Genomic DNA, 12,159 nt, shown 5'->3' with positions numbered 1-12,159 from the left:
GACACAAGCCATGGCCAGGCAGGACCCAAACACACCCCCACCCCAAAATCCAGTGGGAAGAAAGGAGTTGGAATGGGGAGGGAGTGAAAGCCCAGGACTGCTAAACAACCAACTCTAGAAATCTGCACCAGGAACGCAGACACAAGGTGCACAGGGTGCTGGATATTAGAGAAATGGAAAAGCAAAATCTGTGGGCAGGTCCCCGCAACCAGTGCCCCGAGACAAAAGAAAAGCGAGTGCTGTCTGCAAGTCTTAAAGAGACAGGTACCCCATAGCTGGACGAAGCTGTCCCGGCAGCTGGGAATACTGGGGAAACTTAGGCACCCTAAACCCCAGGGAGGCAGTGCAGCTCTGAAGCCCCTCACTCCACTAAGCAGCCTGCCAGTCATTCCTCCAATAGGCGCAAACCCCGACACACCGAACCAGTAGTGGGAGAGTGGCAGCACGTACTGGGGATGGCAGTGCCGGAAGGGACATGGAGGTGACCCATGCACCACAAGAGAGGCTTGTGCTAGCCCGCAGTGGCACGACCAAACAGCCCGGGCATGGCTCACATGCACCGGTGGCAGTGAAGCCAGAGGAGCCCGGTAGAGGCCTGTGCAGAAGAGCCCTGCACACACCTGCAGTGGAGCCAGAGGGAGCAGGTGCGCTACCAGCAGCCGACCAGAATTCCAGCCCAACGCACAGCCGCCTGGGACAGACCCAAAGGCCGCTGCTGCCACACAGCTTCCCAGCAGGGGTGCTGCTAGCATGGAGAAGTGCACCTGGAGTGCCTACCACTCACCGCAGGGCTCCGTGCTGCTCTGATGGAGACCCCGCCCACAGCAGCTTAGGGGAATAACCCGGTGGCTGCTCCAGGAGTGTGGGTAACCATCACAGGCAGAGGAAAAGGGCAAGGCATCCAGCAGGCAGGAAAGGACTTTCTTCTCCCAGCTTACACACCCACAACCTGCCTACAGCCACTGCTATCACCATGAAAAGGCAAAAAAATATGGTCCAGTCCAAGATAGTTCATAAAACACCTGAGAAAGGATATGCAGAGGCAGACCTAACCAGTCTCCCTGAAAAAGAATTCAAAATAAAAATCATAAATATGCCAACAGAGCTGCAGAGAAATATGCAAGAGCTAGGGGATGAAGTCCAGAGGGAGATTACAGACATCCGGAGGGAGATCACAGATGTCCAGAGGGAGATTACAGAAGTGAAACAAACTCTGGGCAGATTTATAAGCAGAATGGATAAGAAGCAAGAGGCTCTTGATGGTATAGAAACCAGAGAACAGGAACGCATAGAAGCTGACACAGAGAGAGATAAAAGTATCTCCAGGAATGAAACAATATTAAGAGAATTCTGTGACCAATCCAAAGGAACAGTATCTGCATTATAGGGGTACCAGAAGAAGAAGAAGAGAGAAAAAGGGATAGGAAGTGTCTTTGAAGAAACAATTGCTGAGGACTACCCCAAACTGCAGGAGGAAATAATTGCTCAGACTACGGAGGCACACAGAACTTCCGAGAGATGCGATCCAAAGAGGAGAACACCAAGACACATAATAATTAAATTGCAAAGATCAAGGACAAGGACAGAGTATTAAAGTCAGTGAGAGAGAGAAAAAAGGTCACCTACAAAAGGAAACCCATCAGGCTATCATCAGACTTCTCAACAGAAACCTTACAGGCAAGAAGAGAATGGCATGATATATTTAATGCAATGAAACAGAAGGGCCTTGAACCAAGGATACTGTATCCAGCACGAATATCATTTAAATATGAAGGAGGGATTAAACAATTCCCAGACAAGCAAAAGTTGAGGGATTTTGCCTCTCACAAACCACTTCTACAGGGTACCTTAGAGGGACTGCTCTAGATGGGAGCAATCCTAAAAAGAGCACAGAACAAAACACCCAACATATGAAGAATGGAGGAGGAGGAAAAAGAAGGGAAAGAAATAATCTTCAGACTGTGTTTATAACAGCTCAATAAGCGAGTGAGGTCAGACAGTAAGGTAGTAAACAAGCTAAACTTGAACCTTTGGTAACCACAAATCTAAAGCCTGCAATGGCGATAAGAACATACCTTTCAATACTCACCCTAAATGTAAATGGACTGAATGCACCAATAAAAAGACACAGAGTAATAGAAGGGATAAAAAGCAAGACCCATCTATATGCTGCTTACAAGAGACTCACCTCAAACCCAAAGACATGCACAGATTAAAAGTCAAGGGATGGAGAAAGATATTTCATGCAAACAAGAGAGAGAAAAAAGCAGGTGTTGCAATACTAGTATCAGATAAAATAGACTTCAGAATAAAGAAAGTAACAAGAAATAAAGAAGGAACAGTTCAACAAAAGGAAATAACCATTCTAAACATATATGCACACAATACAGGAACACCAATATATGTGAAATAAATACTAACAGAATTAAAGGAGGAAATAGAACACAATGCATTCATTTTAGGAGACTTTAACATACCACTCATTCCAAAGGACAGATCCACCAGACAGAAAAGAAGTAAGGACACAGAGGCACTGAACAACATACCAGAACAGATGGACCTAATAGACACCTATAGAACTCTACATCCAAAAGCAACAGGATACACATTCTTCTCAAGTGCACATGGAACATTCTCCAGAATAGGCCACATACTAGGCCACAAAAAGAACCTCAGTAAATTCCAGAAGATTGAAATCCTACCAACCAGCTTTCAGACCACAAAGGTATAAAACTAGAAATAAATTGTACAAAGAAAGCAAAGAGGCTCACAAACACATGGAGGCTTAACAACATGCTCTTAAATAGTCAATGGATCAATGACCAAATTAAAATGGAGATCCAGCAATATATGGAAACAAATGACAACAACACAAAGCCCCAACTTCTGTGAGACGCAGCAAAAGCAGTCTTAAGAGGAGAGTATATAGCATTCCAGGCATATTTAAAAAGGAAGAACAATCCCAAATGAATGGTCTAATGTCACAATTATCGAAATTGGAAAAAGAAGAACAAATGAGGCCTAAGGTCAGCAGAAGGAGGGACATAATAAAGATCAGAGAAGAAATAAATAAAATTGAGAAGAGTAAAACAATAGAAAAAATCAATGCAACCAAGAGATGGTTCTTTGAGAAAATAAACAAAACAGATAAGCCTCTAGCCAGACTTATTAAGAGAAAAAGAGAGTCAATAATCATCAACAGAATCAGAAACGAGAAAGGAAAAATCACGATGGACCCCACAGAAATACAAAGAACTATTAGAGAATACTATGAAAACCTATATGCTAACAAGCTGGAAAACCTAGGAGAAATGGACAACTTCCTAGAAAAATACAGCCTTACAAGACTGAACCAGAAAGAAACAGAAACTCTAAACAGACAAATTACAAGCAATGAATTGAATCGGTAATCAAAAAACTACCAAAGAACAAAACCCCCGGGCCAGATGGATTTACCTCGGAATTTTATCAGACACACAGGGAAGACATGACACCTTATTCTCCTTAAAGGTTTCCAAAAAATAGAGGAGGAATACTCCCAAACTCATTCTATGAAGCCAACATCACCCTAATACCAAAACCATGTAAAAATCCCACCAAAAAAGAAAACTACAGACCAATATCCCTGATGAACGTAGATGCAAAAATACTCAACAAAATATTAGCAAACCAAATTCAAAAATACATCAAAAGTATCATACAGCATGACCAAGTGGGATTCATCCCAGGGATGCAAGGATGGTACGACATTCGAAAATCCATCAACATCATCCACCACATCAACAAAAAGAATGAAAACCACATGGTCATCTCCATAGATGCTGAAAAAGCATTCGACAAAATTCAACATCCATTCATGATAAAAACTCTCAACAAAATGGGCATAGAGGGCAAGTACCTCAACATAATAAAGGCTATATATGATAAACCCACAGCCAACATCATACTGAACAGCGAGAAGCAGAAACCTTTTCATCTGAGATCGGGAACAAGACAGGGATGCCCACTCTCCCCACTGTTATTCAACGCGATACTGGAGGTCCTAGCCATGGCAATCAGACAAAACAAAGAAATACAAGGAATCCAGATTGGTAAAGAAGAATCAGATTGTCACTATTCTCAGATGACATGATATTATACATAAAATACCCTAGAGACTCCACTGCAAAACTACTAGAATATCGGAATTCAGCAAAGTTGCTGGATACAAAATTAACACAGAAATCTGTAGCTTTCCTATACACTAACAACAAACTAATAGAAAGAGAAATCAGGAAAACAATTCCATTCACAATAGCATCAAAAAGAATAAAACACCTAGAAATAAACCTAACCAAGGAAGTGAAAGACCTATCCCTGGAAAACTACAAGACACTCTTAAGAGAAATTAAAGAGGACACGAACAAATGGAAACTCATCCCATGTTCCTGCCTAGGAAGATTTAATATCGTCAAAATGGCCATCCCGCCCAAAGCAATATACAGATTCAATACAATCCCTATCAAATTACGCACAGCATTCTTCAATGAACTGGAACAAATAGTTCAAAAATTCATATGGAACCGTCAAAGACCCTGAATAGCCAAAGCAATCCTGAGAAAGAAGAATAAAGTGGGGGAGATCTCACTCCCAAACTTCAAGCTCTTCTACAAAGCCTTAGTAATCAAGACAATTTGGTACTGGCACAAGAACAGAGCCACAGACCAGTGGAACAGAATAGAGACTCCAGACATTAACCCAAATATATATGGTCAATTAATATACAATAAAGGAGCCATGGACATACAATGGGGGAAATGACAGTCTCTTCAACAGATGGTGCTGGCAAAACTGGACAGCTACTTGTAAGAGAATGAAACTGGATCACTGTCTAACCCCATACACAAAAGTAAATTCAAAATGGATCAAAGACTTGAATGTAAGTCATAAAACCATAAAACTCTCAGAAAAAAACATAGGCAAAAGTCTCTTAGACATAAACATGAGTGACCTCTTCTTGAACATATCTCTCCAGGCAAGGAAAACAATAGCAAAAGTGAACAAGAGGGACTATATTAAGCTGAAAAGCTTCTGTACAGCAAAAGATACCATCAATAGAACAAAAAGGTACCCTACAGTATGGGAGAATATATTTGTAAATGACAGATCCGATAAAGGCTTGATGTCCAGAATATATAAAGAGCTCACACTCCTCAACAAACAAAAAACAAATAACCCAATTAAAAAATGTGCAGAGGAACTGAACAGACAGTTCTCCAAAAAAGAAATATAGATGGCCAACAGACACATGAAAAGATGCTCCACATCACTAATTATCAGAGAAATGCAAATTAAAACTACAATGAGATATTAACTCATACCAGTAAGGATGGCTGCCATCCAAAAGACAAACAACAACAAATGTTGGCGAGGTTGTGGAGAAAGGGGAACCCTCCTATACTGCTGGTGGAAATGTAAATTAGTTCAATAATTGCAGAAAGCAGTATGGAGGTTCCTCAGAATGCTCAAAATAGACTTATCATTTGACAAAGGAATTCCACTCCTAGGAATTTACCCTAAGAATGCAGCACTCCAGTTTGAAAAAGACAGATGCACCCCTATGTTATTGCAGCACTATTTACAGTAGCCAAGAACTGGAAGCAACCTAAGTGTCCATCAGTAGATGAATGGATAAAGAAGATGTGATACAGATACACAATGGAATATTATTCATCCATAACAAGAGAACAGATCCTACCATTCGCAACCACATGGATGGAGCTAGAGGGTATTATGCTCAGTGAAATAAGCCAGGAGGAGAAAGACAAGTACCAAATGATTTCACTCATATGTGGAGTATAAGAACAAAGGAAAACTGAAGGAACAAAACAGCAGCAGAATCACAGAACTCAAGAATGAACTAATAGTTACCAAAGGGAAAGGGAATGGGAAGTATGGGAGGGAAGGGAGGGATAAAGTGGGGAAAAAGAAAGAGGGCATTACGATTAGCAGGTATAGTGCGTGGGGGGTACGGGGAGGACTGTGCAACACAGAGAAGACAATTAGTGATTTTACAGCATCATACTACAGATATGTACTGTGACTGTGAAGGGGTATGTTGGGGGGACTTGGTGAAGGGGGAACCTAGTGAACATAATGTTCTTCATGTAATTGTAGATTAATGATACAAAAAAAAAGTTTAGTGTTCCTTGAACACATTCAAACATTCAAAATTCCCTCCTTATTTTGGTTGTAAGCAAGGGGAGAGGCCTTCTGCAAGCAGGCATCTTCATGTAAAGTTGGGATTTTTCCTTGCAGAACCTCCTTAACACTCTTCCCTTGATTTACAGTATCATCCCATCATGATAACTCCCTAAGGAGGTGCCGTCTGTATGCATCAGATGCTTCTGATGTCAGGGTGACACATTTTCTATTCTAGTCTGATTTTCTATCCCATAAAATTGTAAACATATGAGTATTTGAATGCAAGAATGTATGCTCTTGATTCATAGATGCTTATGTGTATATGTGCACTTATAGTTAGGCTTGTTCAATGTAATTATTTTGCATGGGGTGATGGTTGATGCATTTGACCTTGATGACCATTGGGTATTTGTAAGTACACTTAAAAGTACGTTTTAAATTTAAATTTTATCACCCCTACTTTTACTGCATCTGGGTTTTTTCCTTACATGTCATGAACTTTTTGAAAAAGGACATATTTTTACCTTACCATCACTGGCTAACATAATGGGAAAGGATTAAGTTAATAGAACTTTCTGATGTACACTCACAGCGACATTTGTGGAGGTATAGAAGTACATTCATAATTGTAAAGGAAGCTCTGATGTATCCTTAAAAATTCTAAAAAGTTACACAGATAACTTCGTGTTTTATTTTCCTTTCGGTGCCAATTTTTCTTTTCACTGTTCATTGGTTTTATACGTTTGCTTCCTTTTTATTCTATGGAAAATGTCATCTGCATTTTAGTAGTTTCAGGGATCAGAATTATTTTTCATTGGGTTTCTTTAACCTGAAAGGTAAAAATAGATGGAATAATTAAAGATGGCGGTGTGAGAGGAGAGACAGAGGCTTCCTCCTAAAACTGGATACAATTAGAAAATATAGTTGATGCAACTAATCATGAGAGAGCAACAGGAAAGAGGATGGCAACAGACTGCACACACCTGGTGAAAAGAGCAGACCTCACTGAATGGGGTAACGTACCAGAGCTGTGACTCCATGGGACATGAGCCCTTTCCCCAACCCAGCTCTCCGGCAGAAGGAATAGAAACTGATCAGGGAGGGAGTGGAAGGCTTGGGAATGCTGAATACTTAGCTCTGGAGATCTGCGCTGGGAGCACACACCTACATTTCATGGTGCTTTCATGAGACTCGCATGACTACTGGGTCGGAAAGTTAATACAGGTAGAGTTCCTGGGGAGACTGGAATTACAGCCACTTGTGGAAAGCAGGGATCCATATCTGGCTTCTCTGGGACAAAAACTTATACCTGTGTGCCTGGCCCACTGGCTCAGGCAGTGCAGAGAGGCACAGGAGCCGGGAGACGAGGAACAGCTCTTTTCTCCTCTCAGGCACCAGTACCGCTCCCCTGCGAGCCCCGACATTGCTTCAGGGGTTGAGAAGCTCCAGAATAGAGTTTCTGGACACTAGAGGGCGCCATATGTAAACAGGAAACACCAAAGGAACCTTGTCCAGAGTAAAATTATTAATACAACACCTAAGAAAAATTTAAATGATATGGACCTCGTGACTCTTCCTGAAAGGGAGTTCAAAATAAAAATCATCAACATTCTAATGGAGGTACGGAAAGATATCCAAGAACTCAAGAATGAATTCAGGTCAGAGAACCAATCACTGAAGAGCACAAAGGAGGGTATTAAAGTATTAAAGCATGTTGGATATGGTGGAGGAGACAATAAATGAAATAGAAACTAGAGAAAAGGAATACAAAGAAGCTGAAGTACAGAGAGAATAAAGGATCTCCAAGAATGAAAGAATATAGAGAACTGTGTGACCAATCCAAGCAGAACAATATTTACATTATAAGGATACCAGAAGAAGAAGAAGAGAGAGAAAGGGATAGAAAGTGTCTTTGAGGAGGTAGTTGCTGAAAACTTCCCCAATCTGGGGAAGGAGAGTCTCTCAGGCCATGGAGATCCACAGATCCCCCTACACAAGGGACCCAAGGAAGACAACACCAAGACACATAGTAATTAAAATGGGAAAGATCAAGGATAAACTATTAAAAGCAGCAAGAGGCAGAAATAAGATCACATACAAAGGAAAGCCCATCAGACTAACATCAGACTTCTCAGCAGAAACCTTACAGGCCTGAAGGGAGTGGCATGATGTATTTAAAACCATGAAACAGAAAGGCCTGGAACCAAGATTACTTTATCCAGCAAGATTATCATTTAAATTTGAAGGAGGGATTAAACAATTTCCAGATAAGCAAAAGATGAGAGAATTTACCTCCCACAAACCATCTCCCAGTCTATTTTGGAGGGACTGTTATAGATGGAAGTGTTCCTAAGGTTGAATAGCTGTCACAGAGGTAATAAAACCACAGTAAAGAAAGTACAACAGCTAATTATGAAGCAAATGAAAATTAAATTAACTATACCCAAAGTCAATCAACAGATACACAAAAAGTACAGAATTTGATACCTACTATAAAAGGAATGAAGGAGGAAGGAAAAGGAGGAGAAATATAAAAGAACCTTTATATTGTGTTTGTAACAGCATACTAAGTGGGTTAAGTTAGACTCTTAGATAGTAAGGAAAGTAACTTGGGAACTTTGGTAACCACGAATCTAAAGCGTGAAATGGCAATAAGTACATATGTATCGATAATCACCCTAAATGTAAATGGACTGAATGCACCAATCAAAACACATAGAGTCACTGAATGGATAAAAAAGCAAGACCCATCTATATGCTGCTTAAAAGAGACTCACCTCAAACCCAAAGACATGCACAAACTAAAAGTCAAGGGATGGAAATAAGATATTTCATGCAAACAATAGGGATAAAAAAAGGTGTTGCAGTACTAGTATCAGACAAAATAGACTTCAGAAAAAAGTAACAAGAGATAGAGAAGGACATTACATAATGATAAAGAGGTCGGTCCAACAAGAGGATATAACCATTATAAATATATATGCACCCCACACAGGAGCACCAGCATATGTGAAACAAATACTCAGAGAACTAAAGGAGGAAATAGAATGCAATGCATTCATTTGAGACTTCAACACACCATTCACTCCAAAGGACAGATCCACCAGACAGAAAATAAGTAAGGACACAAAGGCACTGAACAACACAGTAGAACAGATGGACCTAATAGACATCTATAGAACTCTACACCTGAAAGCAACAGGATACACATTCTTCTCAAGTGCACATGGAACATTCTCCAGAATAGACCACATAATAGGCCACAAAAAGACCCTCAGTAAATTCAAAAAGATTGAAATTCTACCAACCAACTTTTTAGACCACAAAGGTATAAAACTAGAAATAAATTGTACAAAGAAAGCAAAGAGGCTCACAAACACATGGAGGCTTAACAACATGCTCTTAAATAGTCAATGGATCAACGACCAAATTAAAATGGAGATCCAGCAATATATGGAAATAAATGACAACAATAACACAAAGCCCCAACTTCTGTGGGATGCAGTGAAAGCAGTCTTAAGAGGAAAGTATATAGCAATCCAGGAATATTTAAAGAAGGAAGAACAAACCCAAATGAATATTCTAACATCACAATTATCAAAATTGGAAAAAGAAGAAAATGAGGCCTAAAGCCAGCAGAAGGAGGGACATTAATAAAGATCAGAAAAGAAATAAATGAAATTGAGAAGAATAAAACAATAGAAAAAATCAATGAAACCAAGAGCTGGTTCTTTGAGAAAATAAACAAAATAGATAAGCCTCTAGCCAGACTTATTAAGAGGAAAAGAGAGTCAACAAATATCAACAGAATCAGAAACGAGAAAGAAAACATCATGATGGAACCAACAGAAATACAAAGAATTGTTAGAGACTACTATGCTTAGAAGCTGGAAAACCTAGAAGAAATGGACAACTTCCTAGAAAAATACAACCTTCCAAGACTGACCAAGGAAGAAACAAAAAATCTAAACAAACCAATTACTGGCAAAAAATTGAAGTGGTAGTCAAAAAACTACCCAAGGAAAAAAAAACCTTGGCCAATTGGATTTACCTCGGAATTTTATAAGACATACAGAGAAGATATAATACCCATTCTCAAAGTTTTCCAAGACATAGAAAAGGAGGGAATACTCCCAAACTCATTCTATGAAGCCAACATCACCCTAATACCAAAACCAGGCAAAGAACCCACCAAAAAAGAAAATTACAGACTAATATCCCTGACGAACGTAGATGCAGAAATACTCAACAAAATATTAGCAAACCGAATTCAAAAATTAATCAAAAGGATCATTCACCATGACCAAGTGGGATTCATCCCAGGGATGCAAGGATGGTACAACATTCGAAAATCCATCAACATCATCCACCACATCAACAAAAAGAACAAAAACCACATGGTCATCTCCATAGATGCTGAAAAAGCATTCAACAAAATTCAACATCCATTCATGATAAAAACTCTCAACAAAATGGGTATAGAGGGCAGGTACCTCAACATAATAAAGGCCATATATTATATACCCACAGCCAACATCATACAGAACAGAGAAAAGCTGAAAGATTTTCCTCTGAGATCGGGAAGAAGACAGGGATGCCCACTCTCCCCACTGTTATTCAACATAGTTACTGGAGGTCCTAGCCACAGGAATTAGACAAAACAAAGAAATACAAAGAATCCAAATTGGTAAAGAAGTTAAATTGTCACTATTTGCAGATGACATGATATTGTACATAAGAAACAATAGACTCCACTCCAAAACTACTAGAACTGACATTGGAATACAGCAAAGTTGCAGGATACAAAATTAACACCCAGAAATCTGTGGCTTTTCTATACACTAACAATGACCTAATAGAAAGAGAAATCAGGAAAACAATTCCATTCACAATTGCATCAAAAAGAATAAAATACTTAGGAATAAACCTAACCAAGGAAGTGAAAGACCTATACCCTGAAAACTACAGGACACTCTTAAGAGAAATTAAAGAGAACACTAACAAATGGAAATGCATCCCATGCTCTTGACTAGGAAAAATTAATACCGTCAAAATGGCCATCCTGCCCAAAACAATATACAGATTTGATGCAATCCCTATCAAAGTACCAACAACATTCTTCAACGAACTGGAAAAAATACTTCAAAAATTCATATGGAAACACCAAAGACCCTGAATAGCCAAAGCATTCCTAAGAAGGAAGAGTAAAGTGGGGGGAGGGATCTCGCTTCCCAACTTTAAGCTCTACTACAAAGCCACAGTAATCAAGACAGTTTCCTACTGGCAGAAGAATAAAGCCACAGACCAGTGGAACAGATTAGGGACCCCAGATATTAACCCAAACATATATGGTCAATTAGTTTACGATAAAGGAGCCATGGACATACAATGGGGGAAATGACAGTCTCTTCAACAGATGGTGCTGGCAAAACTGGGCAGCTACATGTAAGAGAATGAAACTGTATCACTGTCTAACCCCATACACAAAAGTAAATTCAAAATGTATCGAAGACCTGAATGTAAGTCATAAAACCATAAAACTCTTAGAAAAACACATAGGCAAAAATCTCTTGGAATTAAACATGAGCAACTTCTTCATGAACATATCTACCCAGGCAAGGGAAACAAAAGCAAAAATGAACAAGTGGGACTATATCAAGCTGTAAATGATACAGCAAAGGACACCATCAATAGAACAAAAAAGCACCCTACAGTATGGGAGAATATATTCATAAATGACACATCTTATAGAGGGTTGACATCCAAAATATATAAAGAGCTCATATACCTCAACAAACAAAAAGCAAATAATCCAATTTAAAAAATGGGCAGTGGAGCTGAACAGTTCTTCATAGAAGAAATTCAGATGGCCAACAGACACATGAAAAGATGCTCCACATCACTTGTCATCAGAGAAATGCAAATGAAAACCACAATGAGATATTTAAAAATAAAATAAAATAAAATAAACCACAA

Source organism: Manis pentadactyla, chromosome 17 (assembly GCF_030020395.1).
Source record: "Manis pentadactyla isolate mManPen7 chromosome 17, mManPen7.hap1, whole genome shotgun sequence".
NCBI classification, from domain to species: Eukaryota; Metazoa; Chordata; class Mammalia; order Pholidota; family Manidae; genus Manis; species Manis pentadactyla.
Note: the sequence above shows the minus strand (reverse complement) of the source record.